This window comes from Sphaerodactylus townsendi, unplaced genomic scaffold, assembly GCF_021028975.2.
Source record: "Sphaerodactylus townsendi isolate TG3544 unplaced genomic scaffold, MPM_Stown_v2.3 scaffold_86, whole genome shotgun sequence".
NCBI lineage: Eukaryota > Metazoa > Chordata > Lepidosauria > Squamata > Sphaerodactylidae > Sphaerodactylus > Sphaerodactylus townsendi.
The window spans coordinates 3,768-19,158 of NW_025951089.1; the positions used below are offsets into that span (position 1 = coordinate 3,768).

At 46.8% G+C, this 15,391-nt stretch overlaps 2 long non-coding RNA genes across 2 annotated transcripts; both read left to right on the forward strand.

Moving 5' to 3' along the window:
* Nucleotides 1–1,213: 1,213 nt before the first annotated feature.
* LOC125425585 lies at nt 1,214–3,998 on the forward strand. The gene is made up of 3 exons (XR_007243388.1): nt 1,214–1,259; nt 3,644–3,800; nt 3,914–3,998. It is a non-coding gene; the product is annotated as an uncharacterized LOC125425585 (long non-coding RNA).
* Nucleotides 3,999–8,344: 4,346 nt separating this feature from the next.
* LOC125425584 lies at nt 8,345–12,117 on the forward strand. The gene is made up of 3 exons (XR_007243387.1): nt 8,345–8,441; nt 9,022–9,081; nt 12,053–12,117. It is a non-coding gene; the product is annotated as an uncharacterized LOC125425584 (long non-coding RNA).
* The last annotated feature ends 3,274 nt before the right edge of the window (nt 12,118–15,391 follow it).

Here is a 15,391-nt window from a genome sequence, read left to right on the forward strand (position 1 = left end):
GTTGCTTCAAAGCAAAGCACCCAAATAGCCCCAAGCTTACTGCCGAGTAACGCCCGCCTCGGAGCCAACTGTTTTTTCTAAACTAAAACCTCAGTATTTAGGTCAAATTGCCGTGTTGGCCCTTTGCAATAAATAAGTGGTTTTTGGGTTGCAATTTGGGCACTCGGTCTCGAAAAGGTTCGCCATCACTGCTCTAGGACATTAATCTCCAGCATGGTGTTCACCACATGTGGGTGGGGCAATGTTAGGTCTTGCAACCTTACGCCAATAAACGGACTCTGAAGTATTGATCAGTAGCGTTTATTGAATAGGCATCGAAGCACCACACTAGCCAGTTCTGACGAAGCTGGCAATCACAATCCCCTTTATTCCCCATAGAGAACCCCCCTCCCATTTTCCCAAGAATTTGTGAAAAACAGTCTTTGGAGCTAAGGCACTCCAAGATCAGTGGCAGATAGCAAGAGAGAGAGAGCCACCTGGCGAGATAAGGGATGTAACACAGTTCCCATGGGGCAGGAGTACCTGGGGAAGGCATAAAGTAAAGATCAAGGAAAGAATGCTCAGATGGCAGTGGATACATATAGCAAGCTGGTTACATATATCTTTCTAGCAGCAACACTTGCTTGGCTCTGTGTTTTGTTTTTCAATACCCTTTCCCAGAGTTGTTCCAGAGTTGTTTCTCTCTCCCATGCAACTCTCTTCACCTAATATTTTCCCAGTTCATCCATTAACCAATGATAAGGTGACCAGATTTTCACCTTTTTTTAAGCGGGACTTTTATCTTGTCATGCGTACAGGAGGCGCACTGCCTTCTGGAAGCTCCCCGGTTTCCTGCCCTGTCACAGGGTGGGAGCCGGGTGCGCCTTAGAAAGGCTGCGCGGCTAGCGATGAGAGGCCTGCCGCGCTGCCTTCTAGAGCTCCCAGAAGGCAGTGCGTAACCTTCAAAGTGGGACATTTAAAAAACCCCGTGGGACGTGGAAATTGGTTAAAAGCGGGACTGTCCTGCCAAAAGCAGGACGTCTGGTCACACTAACCAATGATTCACTTACTCATGATAAATGTAGCCTGTTCCTTTTTCCCCCTCATGAGTGCCCACGCAATCAAAACTGGTAGAGTTGGCCAAAAAAGTAGCAAAGGGTTGGTGTTTTGGGGAAGGACTCACCTGTTTTTTTCTGTCACAGGCTACGAGCGAATTCTCACTTTCCGGAAGCCAAGATGGGTCCCATATAGACTTGGCTCAAAACCCCAAGTAGTACCTGGTAAGACGCAGCCCTGCAGAGGGGCCTTTGTGGGCGTTATCTGAGGAAGGGGCGTTATCTGAGGGGAAACATTCTGCATCTAGAATTCTGTACTGAGGAAAACAAATTCTAAATTTCTGGAACAGAACATGCAGAAAATAGAATAAAACCACTGGCGCTTAAGCAGAAATTATTTATTTACTTTATAGTTTGCCTTTCTCAATGAGACTCAAGATGGATTGCAATTATTTATTTATTTACTTACTGGGTTTTCAGGCCGCCCTTCCCCGTATGGGCTCAGAGTGGCATACAACATTGGTCAGCAAGAATAAATCAATAAAACGTTCTTAGCAGCAGTGGCGTAGTGGCTAAGAGCAGGTGCGCTCTGATCTGGAGGAACTGGGTTTGATTCCCAGCTCTGCCGCCTGAGCTGTGGAGGCTTATCTGGGGAATTCAGATTAGCCTGTGCAATCCCACACAAGCCAGCTGGGTGACCTTGGGCTAGTCACAGCTTCTCGGAGCTCTCTCAGTCCCACCTACCTCACAGGGTGTTTGTTGTGAGGGGGGAAGGGCAAGGAGATTGTCAGCCCCTTTGAGTCTCCTTACAGGAGAGAAAGGGGGGATATAAATCCAAACTCCTCCGCCTCCGCCTCCGCCTTCTCCTCCTCCTCCTCCTCCTCCTCCTCCTCCTCCTCCTCTTCTTCTTCTTCTTCTTCTTCTTCTTCTTCTTCTTCTTCTTCTTCTTCTTCTTCTTCTTCTTCTATTCTGGTGTCATTAATTTCCAGCAAGACATAACAAACAAACTTCAAGCTATACCCTAGAACAGTTACCCTAGAACAGTTACCCTAGAACAGTTACCCTAGAACAGTTACCCTAGAACAGTATACCCTAGAACAGTTACCCTAGAACAGTTTTTTCCCGAATGCCATCACTCTGTTAAACAAATAATTCCCTCGATAATGTTAAACTATTTATTATATACTTATTATATAATTACTGCACTACTTTTTTCATCATTCCTGTACCCATTTCCTCCCACTTATGGCTGTATGACTATAGCCTGTGCTGACATTTTATTTTATTTTATTTTATGATTTTATTTTATGATTTTACATTTTATGTTTCATTACCTGCTACGTTGGTACTGGTTGCTTTTGGACTATAGCGTGATAAATTGATTTTAGCATACCTTATGTATTCTGGTGACAAATGTATTTTTCTTTGATGTACACTGAGAGCATATGCACGGAGACAAAATTCCTTGTGTCCAATCACACTTGGCCAATAAAGATTCTATTCTATTCTATTCTACTATAAAATCAACGTGTATACATTAAGGAAGGGAAAGATGGAAGGGGCATAAGCAGTCAAGCGAAGAGGAAAGGAGGCCACCCAGAATGGATACCGTTTTTGTCCTCAACCATAAGCCTTGTGGAACAGCTGGGTCTCAGAGGCCCCAAAAAACTGTCTCATAGAGCCCAGTCTTACTTGACAGAGTTCTACCAACTGGGCCCAGAGCCAAAAAAAAAAGCCCTGGCCCTGTTCAAGGACAGGCAATGGCATAAGAACGGCATAGTACAGGCAATCAACAAAATGAAAGGACACTGGGGTGCGGTTGTTTTGAAGGGTTCTCCTACCTCAAAATGTGGTTGTTCGAGGGTTCTCCAGCTTTTACATGGGGTTTGTCTGACATAGAACCCATCCAGTCTCTGTTGGGTATGCCCTTGCTAGAGTGGGGAGCGACCTTGTCCCCTGTTGCAAAATCCCTCCCCACTATGGTTGTGAGGAGGGAAGAGGAAGAGGGCCGGCATCTGGACATGGCCCACCCACCTGCTTAGCAGAGGAGGAAGGCGGGGAGGGATGGCCACAGGAAGGGAGGGAGGGAGGGAGGGGTGGCATGCAAGGGGGGGAGGGAGGGGCCCCAGCATCCTGGACATGGCCCACCCATTAACAGAGGAGGAGGCCGGGGAGGGATGGCATGCAAGGGAAGGGGAGGGAGGAGGGTGGCATGCATCTGAGGGAGGGAGGGAGGGCCCGGCATCTGGACATGGCCCACCCACCGTAGCAGAGGGAGGAGGAGGGAGGCGGGGAGGATGGCATGCAAGGGAAAGGGAGGAGGTGGCATGCAAGGGAGGAGGAGGGCCAACATCTGGACAGCCCACCACGTAGCAGGGAGGAGGCCGAGGGAGGATGGCATGCAAGGGGAGGGAGGAGGGAGGGAGGAGGAGGAGGGTGGCCATGCAAGGAGGAGGAGGGCCAACATCTGGACATGGCCCACCCACCTTATGAGAGGAAGGCGGAGAATTGGCATACAAGTTTAGGGAAAGGGGAGGGCCTGCAGCTATCCTGGAGCATTAGATCAGACCAAGGGTATTGATGCTACCTCTACGATGACCCACTTTCAGGCTGACGGCATTTGTGGTGAAAGTTTTGTCACTGAGCCGCCAATACCAGGCTGTGGATGAAGCCAAGATCCGTGAATCGGTGCAGTGGCTGCTTGGAAAACAACAGTCGGATGGCTCCTTCCACGACCCATCGCCCGTCTACCACCGGGAGATGCAGGTGAGCCACTTCTGCCGTTGCAATCACAACTACGTGCTCTCCAAAACAGTGGTTTGCTCCGCTTCGATTTGTATGCTGCAGTCCATTGTTACTGAGAGGTTTTTCTTCCCTAGGGAGGTGTTGGTGGCCTTCATGGGAAAGTTTCGCTCACGGCTTTTGTCACCATTGCGCTCAGAGAGGCATTGGCCATGTATGAAGAGTTAGAGTTAGGATCAGAAAGCAAAGAGAAAGAAAAGAACAAGCTCCAGCCAAAATTAGTGTGGAGGCTGAAGTATATATAGAGTAGCGGATGGAGTACGAAGAGAACTTTTCAATTCAGCAATAACATTTTGCAAGCAAAAAGATTAATACACAATGCCTAATGTCTCATCTTTTCGTTTGAAAAGGGGTGGACGGTTTTACGTCATGTGACCAATCCAAATATCATGTCTAGGGGCCTGCATTAAGTCTGGAATCTGAAATTACCTCACTGGCCCCCTGAGGATGGCGGCTAACTGCAGAGGCCATTGATCTAGAAGTCCGTACTTCAGAAAAGTCTTGCCTCAATCGCTCATCCCAAATCCACAGCTCTGTTTGTCCTATTATACCGCAGGAAGTTTACCTCCAATCCTGCTCTTCTTCTTACCAATATAGACCACCTAAGACTAAGGGAGACCATATGTGATTATGATTAAGAGCAAATGGAGTCTAATCTAGAGAACTGGGTTTGATTCCCCACTCCTCTATCTCAGCAGCAAACTCTTCTCTGGTGAACTGGATTTATTTTCCTGCTCCTGCACATGAATCTTGCTGAGGTGACCTTGGGCTAGTCACAGTTCTCTCAGAACTCTCTCAGCTCCACCTACCTCACAAGGTGTCTGTTGTGGGAAGAGGAAGGGAAAGGAGAGAAAGGGGGGGTATAAATCCAGACACCTCTTTTTCCTTCTGCAGGACTATTTTATTCCACTTTCCTACTCCGTCACCTCCCTGTTTTCTTTATAAGTTCCTTAACCTATGCTTCCTTGTTCTTATCTCAGATCGTGCTTCCAATCCTCAGCCTAGCTCCCACACCCCCCACCCAAGAATAGCAACAACAATAGGACTGGTGCTGGAAGATCTGCAGCTGAAGAAATCAGAGAATTGTTCCTCTCATGCCTTATCTTAATTGGGCTAAAAGTGTTAATTAATTAACTGAAACAAACATCAGCTATTGTCATATGCCCCCTTTCCCTCAGCTATCAGGGTCTGGCTCATTGTATCTATATAAGGACCCGGGAAACGGGAAAAGACATTAGCTTGAACTCCAGTTTGGCAGGACTCAGTCACGTGTCCTGTGACCTTGAAACTATCATGTGTGAGTTAAGAGTTCATGTTTCCCTGGAGCACATAGCCTTCCCCACACAAACACCGGCCTGCCATTTTCCTCGCCTAGAATGGCCTCGGGAGGGTATTAGATTCTACCTTGTTGAGAAACCATTCTTGAGCCACTGTTCCCACATGTGATCCAGCATCTTCATTAGGGTCCTAAGGACTTTGCAATGTGAGGAATCAATCCTCGAGGCTACAGAAGGTGGGAAAAGAAGTCGTGTGATTGGTCTCCTTCACTAGCTCCAACTCTGATGACTTCTCTTCAAACGATGCAGTCGCTCTCGAGCCCACCGCCTTCCTGGCCCGTTAGCTGGAAGATCAATCTCCTGAGTCCCCTACCCTGTTGCATCTCAATTCACATCTCTCATTTTGCTTCACAAAGACAAGACTGCCATCCCGGTATTGCTGATGCCATGAAGAATCTAGCCGCCACGGGATCCAAATGCAGACCCGGATTGTCCATTTTGACTTCCTAATTAGAAGCTCTGCCTGCTGTCTCTGTCTGTCTCAAAGGTCTCCAGTTTGCCCATGTAAAGGTGGGGCTTAATAAACTCCACCTCACAGGAAGGAATTTAAGGCGGAGCTACAGCAGAAAGAGGGCCAGATTATATGTGCTTAATCTAACCTGGTGATGCTTTGTAACTGGAAAAGGAGGAGGTGGCCCTGGGGATGCAGTAATGATGTAGGGCACAGGTGTCAAACTCGTGCCCAGTGGTGGGATCCAAAAATTTTAGTAACAGGTTCCCATGGTGGTGGGATTCAAACAGTGGCGTAGCCATGTTCCTCTGATTGGAAACAAGGCCCAGCTCTCAGGCACCTGCTGCTGGTGGCAAATTATATTGCTGCCAACTTGAGTAAGACAGGAAATGAAATGCCGTTCTCTCCTTCCAGACAAAACAAAGAGATCACTAGGTGATTGGAAGGCCAGGGGGGGCTGACTACCAAAGGGGAGACAAAAATCTGACCCACATGATGCCAGCAGCGTCGGCCATCTCAGTGGAAGCCACGGGCTACGGACTCCTCCACTTAGTGATGCAAAAGGACACCCAAACAGCTCGCCAAGTCGCAAAATGGCTGACAGAACAAAGGAATTATGGTGGAGGCTTCAAATCAACACAGGTACCAACTGAAATGAACAGAACACTTTGCCTTTTGCAAAAGGGGTATTGGAGGGGTATCCAAGCATGGTGTGAAGCAAGGAAATAGGGCTATGGGTTTTTCTGTCTGTTTCTTATGAGGCTGGACAAACACTTATCTGGGACACTCGTCTAGGGTGAGGGTTGGACTAGATGGCCTGTCTGGCGCCTTCCAACTCTCTGATTTTTGGATTCTCTGAGGGTGGTTGTCCTGAGTAAAAGGCTCTTTCTAGGAGGTGGGCTTGATCAAAAAGCTCTTAGCCTGAGACTTGGGCCTAGAGCTGAGGAGAAGTTCAGCCAGGGAGGAGGAAGAACCTTCCGGACTATTGGATGCTTTGTCTCCCTTTTCTTGTTTGGTTTGGGAGAGTGTGATAGGATCCGACCCCAAATCTGCAGGGGGAAAACTGGCATGGCAGTGACTGGGCTGGACTAGGACCAAACCCTGGGTCACAGCCTCAGGAGTGGAGCTTGCGTTTGGCATGCAGAAGGGCCCAGGTTCAATCTCTGGCACCTCCAGTAAAGAAGGATCAAGTGAGCTAGAAGTGATGCCCTAGCATGGATAGCTAGGGAGGCTGGCCAGGGGAGCCGGGAACCCGGCTCGCTTGAGCGCATGCGAGGCCTCTTCCGCCCGGCTCCTCTCGCGGCTCCATCAGCCCGGGCAGCGGGGCCCCTCTTCTCCCGCCCTCGCGGGCAGGCTGTGGAGCGTCCATTCCCGGCCCGGCCGGCCCGGCCGAGCAGCATGCAACACCCTCTTCTCCGCCCTCGGCAGGCAGAGTAGCGCATCGTCCCGGCCCGGCCCGGCCCGAGCACGCCCGAGGCACCTCTTCTCCGCCCTGCGGCAAGTGGCGCCGCTCGTTCCCCGGCCGGCCCGGCCGAGCGCGGACACCTCTTCTCCCGCCCTGCAGCAGAGGCGGCGCGCCGTTTCCCCAGCGGCGGGCGGCCTCGCCCACCCGCCCTGCGGCAAGCTGAGCGCTCGTTCCCCGGCGGCGGCCGGCCGAGCGCCGGAGCACCTCTTCTCCCGCCCTGCGGCAGGCCCGAGCGCCGTTCACCCGGCCCGGCCCGGCCGAGGCACGCGGGCACCTCTTCACACCGCCCTGTAGGAGCAGAGGCGCATCGCATCACTTTCGCCCGGCAGCCGGCAAGGCGCCGAGCCGCCCGGGCTTATCCCCGCGCCTGCCCTGCGAGGCGGGTGTGTGTGTGTGGCCAGAGGCGAGGCGCAAGTGGGTGGAGGCAGGCAGAGGCGTGCCAGCGAGTAGAGGGGGGGGGGTGAGTGAGGGGGGGGGTGAGCCAAATGGCTCTTTGAGGGAAAAGGTTCCCGACCCCTGGGCTAGCCCAACTTCGTCAGAATCTCAGAAGCTAAGTAGGGTTGGCTCTGGTCAGTATTTGGATGGGAAGACCATGATTGCTACACAGAGAGGCGGGGCAATGGTGAGCCATGTCCTGAAGCGTCTCTTGCTTTAGAAAAGCTCCCCTACTGGGTTGTCATGAAACCGACTGCTAATGATGTGATCTGAGCCGCTGCCAGTCAAAGTAAGTGACATGGGACTTGATCATCTAGGGTTCTATGATTCCAGCGGCTGGGTGACCCAGCTGGGTGACATGGGCTGAGTCACAGCTTCTTGGAGACCCTCTCAAGCCCACCTACCTCACAGGGTGTTTGTTGTGAGGGGAAGGGCAATGAGAGATTGTCAGCCCTTGGAGTCTCCTGCAGGAGAGAAAGGGGGGATAAGAAATCAAACTCTTCTTCTTCTTCTTCTTCTTCTTCTTCTTCTTCTTCTTCTTCTTCTTCTTCTTCTTCTTCTTCTTCTTCTTCTTCTTCTTCTTCTTCTTCTTCTTCTTCTTCTTCTTCTTCTTCTTCTTCTTCTTCTTCTTCTTCTTCTTCTTCTTCTTCTTCTTCTTCTTCTTCTTCTTCTTCTTCTTCTTCTTCTTCTTCTTCTTCTTCAAGGGGAGGCTTCATGTGTATATGTGTGTGCCGCGTGTTCTCTTTCCAGGACACTGTGAGTAGCTCTGCAAGCTCTGTCTAGTATTATTGGATCCAGCGCAACCATTCGACCAGGAGACCAATGAACTGAAAGTGACCCTCACCACTGCCGGGAGAAGCTTGCCAAAACAAATCTCCCTTGGGAGGTCGGATGACCCAATCCAGGAAGAGTTGCAGGTATTTTTCACTGGGTTTTCTTCAGAGGAGGGGTCCCACAGTAGATGGGGAAGCCCAGAGGCGTAGCTGGGCTGGGCCAGTGTCGCCAGTCGCGCACTCCTGGCTTTTCGCTTCCACCCACTGGCAGCACCCCACACACACACAGCATCCCACAGCTACACTTACTTTAGAAACCGGGGCAGGCTGGGAGAACAAAGCCTGTTCCCTTCCAGGCTTCAAAAGGCCCTGGTGGGAGCCTACATTTCCCAGGAGACCCACCACCAGGGCACTTTGAAGCTTCTGATTCTCAACACTGCTCTGTTTGTAATGTAAGGGGGGGGGCCGTGAGAGGAAAGGGGGGAGGGGTCTGGGGGGAATTTTAAGCGCCCCACGTGACCCAAAATTGTGCACCTGTGCATGGCGCACCACCCGTCCCCCTGGTGGCTTCGCCACTGGGGAAGCCCCTTCCTTCCACTCCTGGCCTCACAAACCACCCAGTGCCTTTGATTCAGTTTTCTAACTGGTTCCCAAATGCTATCACTGTGTGCCATCACTCTCCCTCTCCCTCTCTCTCTCTTTTCTCGCCCTCTCTCTGTGCCAGTTTTCCTTGGGAAGTAACATCCATGTAAAGGTGGAAGGGAAGGGAAAAGGAACTTTGACTGTGAGTATCGTCATGGCCTTTAAAATGTATAATATCTGTGTAACCACGGTTTCTTCTTCATGTTGCCCTTCTTAATCCAGCAAGTTAGGACAGGGTGAGAGATCTCAGCTGACCAAAGGTCCTCTAGTAAATCTCACAGCAGAGAGGGAATCTGAATCCACATTGTACCTGTCTAGAGCCATCCCACATTATCCCACTACTTTAGCACAGGTGTCAGAGCTTCAGTAGCCCTCCAGATGTTATGGACTACAGTTCCCATCATCCCCTGCCAGCATGCCTGGCAGGATGATGATGAGGCTGTAATCCTGCTTTCTGGAAGAGCCTAACTTTCAACCTAATACCTACCTAGCACAAACTGGACTTTCCCACTGCCTTCCAATATGAAAGAAAGTGGGAAATTCCTGTTTTTCCTCCCTCCTCTCCCTTATGTACCTGGATTCTTACTTGAAGTTTTAAACGTCAGGACTTGTTTAATGCTGCCTTTACTGGTATTGGAACTAATTGATTGATGGACACCCTTCCCTTCTATTGGCATCACTAAGAAGAAACAGAAGAGGGAATTTTTTAAAAAGGGTATATTATTATTGTTGTTGTTGTTGTTGTTGTTGTAGTTAGTTAGTTAGTTAGTTAGTTAGTTAGTTAGTTAGTTAGTTAGTTAGTTAGTAAGTTAGTTAGTTAGTTAGTTAGTTAGTTAGTTAGTTAGTTAGTTAGTTAGTTAGTTAGTTAGTTATTTGATTTTTATACTGCCCACCCCCGGAGGGCTCTGGGCGGTGTACAATATTTCAATATAACATAAATAAGCAAAAGGAGCCCTCTCAATAAATTAAATGCAATATAAGATAAAATAAGGGCTCTAAGCATCGAATTAAAACCATTTAAAATACAGCATACAAAATGCAGTAAAATATAAATGTAAAAATATAGCATCCAGTCATCTAAAAAACCCTCTTAAGAGGGAGCGGAGGTATGCAAGATGGAAAGGGGCCACAGATGATAAAAGAGAGGGAGAAAGGGAAGCCATCAATGGCTACTGGCATCTCAAAGGCCGGTGGAACAGCGCTCGGTCCCACAGGCCCTGCGGAACTCTCAAAATCCCACATGGGGGGCCGGACAGTTGGAGGAAGAAGCGTTCCCACCAGGCGGGGGCCAGGGCTGTAAAGAAGCCTAGTGGAGGCCAACATCATTGAGGCTGGGAGGGACTACCAGAAGATTGGCCTCCGCCGAACGCAGAGGCCGAACTGGGACATGCGGGGTCAGACGGTCTTAATGGCTTAATGATGCAGCTTTAACAAAGTCATTTGTGTCTTTGAAAGGAGACACAGTGTCAAGCAACCTTGGACTTCTCTGCCTTCTCAGTTTCCTGGCTTCTAAGTTCATGTTTTATGGGAAGGGTCAGTTCTGTATGTGCTTTGTTCCCCCTATATCCTTTTCAACAAAAAGAACGAAGTAGAATTGTTCATCTGCCGTCTTTGTTTTAGAATGCTCCAGTTTTGATAGGTAGGCTCTAGAACCTAAGCAGAGCATTCCAAAACAAAGACAGCCCAGCACGGGGCAGATGAAGTTACAGTTCTGTTTAGTTCTTTATTGCTGAGAAAGATATAATGGTTGATTCAACATAAAGTAGCTGTAATTGCAGTGTATCTTCCTGCAGATTTAAACTGCAGGTCTTTATGCTGCATTTAAAGCATGTTTATATTGAATCAACCACTAGAGGGAGCAAAACACACATGCAGAACTTAAAAAAAAAAACCACTGTAGAAACTGGACCTTGGAAACTGAGAATGTGGAAAAAACCATTGTCTCCCTCAACACCCCTCCACCCACCCCAAAACCCTTAAAGTAAGACCCTGCACATCAGGATCTTAGTTCCTAGGGGGATTATAATGGAAGGGTGAAAAGAGGGTTTCTAAGAAAGTTACAGAAATGGTAAATCAGAAAATAATAGATCCAAAGAAGTTTGGTATAAGTTGGTGTTTTCTTTGTCACTCTTCCAGTAGAGAATTCCTCTAGAGTTACATTGTGAGTTTCTGTGATCAGTTATTTGGGTGGAGTCCATCTCATTTGTGGAACAACTCTCATACTAGTGCTTACATAGATTTTGGAGACATACCACTTGCCCTTGACATCTTGTACGAAATCGGATCATATCCAGGCCCTGGCTAGGTTTAGTGGGTGCTCTCATCGGTAAAGAGAAAACAATCATAAGAACATAAGAACATAAGAACTAGCCTGCTGGTCAGACCAGAGTCCATCTAGTCCAGCACTCTGCTACTCACAGTGGCCCACCAGGTGCCTTTGGGAGCTCACATGCAGGATGTGAAAGCAAGGGCCTTCTGCTGCTGCTGCTGCTCCTAAGCACCTGGTCTGCGAAGGCATTTGCAATCTCAGATCAAAGAGGATCAAGATTGGTAGCCATAGATCGACTTCTCCTCCATAAATCTGTCCGAGCCCTTTTTAAAGCTATCCAGGTTAGTGGCCGTCACCACCTCCTGTGGCAATTTAATGAGGAATTTTCATGGATGTGTTCTTAAGAGTCTTTCAGCACACTGAAAGAATATGATTATCATGCACACTCTTGCTGCGCTTTTGAGCTGTTGTTCGTAGATTTGCAAATAGATTATATGACACCAAATAATTTTTGGGTCTTGCTCTGAATACATTTCAAAGGTTTTTCGCCTTGTCAATATTTCTCAGCTTACACAGCTATTGCTGCTAGCCACGTCCAGTGCACTTTCTCTGTTTTCACACGGGCATCTGGTAAAGGCATAAGGGTCCATCACCAAAAAGAAAGGAAAAAAATGTAACAGTATTCTCTACTTCTGTCCAAGGAGTGGGATCGGAGGCTTAGTGCAGGAGGAGCAGGTGACAGAAGCCAGAACTCTTGAGTCCTGCATGCTTTGGAGGCTCTTGTGTGGCGCTTCTGCTAGGAAAGTTTATGGAATCAAGTCTTGTGTCCTTCAATTTCCCTCAGATCCTGAAACAGTTTCATGTCATGGCCGTGCAAAACACCTCCTGCCAAACCCTTGGCTTAAAGGTGGGATGTGAGTGGCTCAGTTCTACTTCGAGGATGGCGGTGCCCGGGTTGAAAAAATAGAAATGTAGGCACAGAATAGGGAAATTATTTTATATTAAGCCAGTTAATGCATTTTACATCTCTGTGCTGACAACCATAAGCTGCGAAGCAGGAGATCACGTAGGCCTTTTGCACTGTTTAAGGTTTTCTGAGGCAAAATCATGTAGGCCTTAATCAAGCTCTCTAGAAAAAAAAAGATTCTAAGAGCCAAAATACAGCTTAAAGTCATTGCAGAATAATAAAAGTGTCTTTGTTAGGAGAAAGCATTCAGTGTTCCTGCATTCCAGAAAAAGATACTTGTTATGCTTGTATGCAAGTCAAAGCTCATGAAAATAATATCTTCAACTAGAGCATATCTAAAAGCACAGACCCAGAAATTAGAAAATAGAAATAAAGCATTTTAAACATTCAGCTAAAATTATACTTATATGTAACCCAAGCAAGAGTCTTTTTGAAGACATTTTTAGTATTAAAATTCTTGCTTAAAAATATAGTAAAAAAAAGCACTTTTGCTTTCTAAACAGCCCTATTGTTTCTTCCCACATTCCAAAGAAAAGAAACTTTCACTTAGCAACTAGCTGAAAAAGTGTGTGTAAGAAAAGAACTGGTCAGCAGAATTAAAGAAGCAAAGTGTGAGCTCCAAGCTTCATGTGAGGAAACCATGTATTCTTAAGAATGCTATTTAACAATGTATCGCCATGACTAACAATGATGAGAAGATTGAAAGCGTCATGAACTGACAGGAATTTGGCTTTGCAACATTTACATGGTGCATCAGCTGTCTCTTACCCTATAACCGTGGTTGGCGAACCTTATGGCATCTCCAGATGTTATGGACTGTTCCCATCAGCCCCTGCCAGCATGGCCAATTGGCCATGCTGGCAGGGGCTGATGGGAATTGTAGTCCATAACATCTGGAGTGCCAAAGGTTCGCCACCACTGCCCTATAAGAACTGTGACATTTGTATAATCAGCGCGACTCCTCTGATTCTAAACAGACCCTCTGTTGGTTTGGAATAAAAATTATTTCTTTAATTTTATTCCTTGTTGGCTCAAGCTTATTAGCTAATTTTTATTAAACACGTTACCCCGATGGTAACAGAAATGCCACAGAGTCAGGGTTGCCAACTCTGGATTGGGAAATATCTGGAGAATTCAGGGGTACAGTGTGAGACAACGGGGTTTGGGGAGGGGAGAGGAGGGGTGTCACTGAGGTATAATACCAGAAAGTCTATCCTCCAAATCAGCCGTTTTCTCCAGGGAACTGATTCTGGAGATCCTTTGGAAATCCAGGAGATCTCTGGAGGTTAGCAAACCTAGATCCTTGCTGCTACCAAGGAGACAACACACAGTGGTTCACAAGATGTAAACTCAGTGTATGAAACCATACAGTTAATTTAAATTGGCTGCTAAGAAATCAGTGACTGAAACAGTTGTTCAGAAATTGATCCAGAGAAGACAAACCCATGGCTGAGGCATGATGTATGTGTTCAAGATTCAGTTACGTTGGAGAAACCCAAATTCTAACTCAGGGAAAAGAGTAATTCTATGAAGGACATAAATTTGTGCCCAAATGTGCACATGTTTTTGTAGTTTCGAGGTGTGAGGAGAAGCAAAGAAGCGTGAACCACAGTGAGGCCTCGATCCTGACCTTTGAAAATCCTCAGATAAGTTCCCAGTCAGGCCTCTGAGGGCTTATTCTGTTGGGAATTCCCTGTTGAAACTGTTGGAATTTCCAGCCTTGCTTTGCATGCAGCAGCAGCAGCAAGAACAGCATGGAATTCTGGGAAGCTGCATGAACATTCCAAAGGTGACAGTTAAAATCCGTTGGTAGTGTTCTGTTCCCTCACCACACACCAGAAGACTGACTGACTGACTGACTGACTGACTGACTGAGAGAAAAGATGTGCTCTGTGCTCTGTATACTGCTGTAAACCAAATGGTATAGAAATGTGCTCTGACTAGACTATAAGATATTGTAACAAACCATTAGCCGTGCACGTAACTGTTATGTCATACTGTTACCACTGGGTAAAGTGTTTAATAAAATTAGCTAATCAGCTTGAGCCAACAAGGAATAGAATTAAATAAATAATTTTTATTCCAACCCAACAGAGGGTCTATTTAGAATCAGAGGAGTCGCGCTGATTATACAAATGTCACAGTTCTTATAGGAAAAAACCGCTGATGCACCATAAATGTTGCAAAGCCAAATCCTGTCAGTTCATGACGTTTCCACTCAACGTCAACCATGGCTGATACACCGCCAACAAAGCATTCTTAAGAATATGGAGCTCACATGGCTTGACTCACACTTTGCTTTAATTCCGCTGACTAGTTCTTTACACACACTTTTTTAGCTAGTTGCTAAGTGAAAGTATCTTTTCTTTGGAATGTGGGAAGAAACAATAGGGCTGTTTAGAAAGTAAAGGGCCTTTGCTATATTTTTAAGCAAGAATTTTTAATACTAATAATGTTTTCAAAAAGACTTGCTTAAATTACATATAAGTATACTTTAGCTGAATGTTTAAATGCTTTATTTTTATTTTCTAATTTCTGGGTCTGTGCTTTTAGATATGCTCTAGTTGAAGATATTATTTTCATGAGCTTTGACTTGCATACAAGCATAACAAGTATCTTTTTCTGGAATGCAGGAACATTGAATGCTCTCTCTTAACAAAGACACTCTTTATGATTCTGTGCAATGACTTTAAGCTGTATTTTTACCAGAATCTTTTTTAGAAAGCTTGATTAAGGACTACATGATTTTTCCTCAGAAAACCTTAAACATGATCTCCTGCTTCGCAGCTTATGGTTGTCAGCACAGAGATGTAAAAGGCATTGACTGGCTTAATATAAAATAATTTCCCTGTTCTGTGCTTACAACACTGTGTATATAATGTAAATATCTCTCTCAGGCTAATTAAAGTTCTGCTCATGTTTTAGTATGAACTTCTGTGGTAAAACGTCTGGTCTTTTGACAGATAACTATTCTAATTTGATGTGCCGCACAATCCACATTTCCGCCCGTTACTTTGCTTGACAGGATTATATATCTCAAATATACCTGCTGCCCTTCAGAAACTGGGTACTCAGATGCGTGGAAGCCCAGTTTGGTTCAGAACCACAGTATGGAGGGCGGGGAGGCAAGGTCTTTTGAATGACACAGATTCAAAACCAATCTGCTCCTTTGACTCCCCAGCCAGAACTGATTTACGTTTTCAACTCTTCATTCTG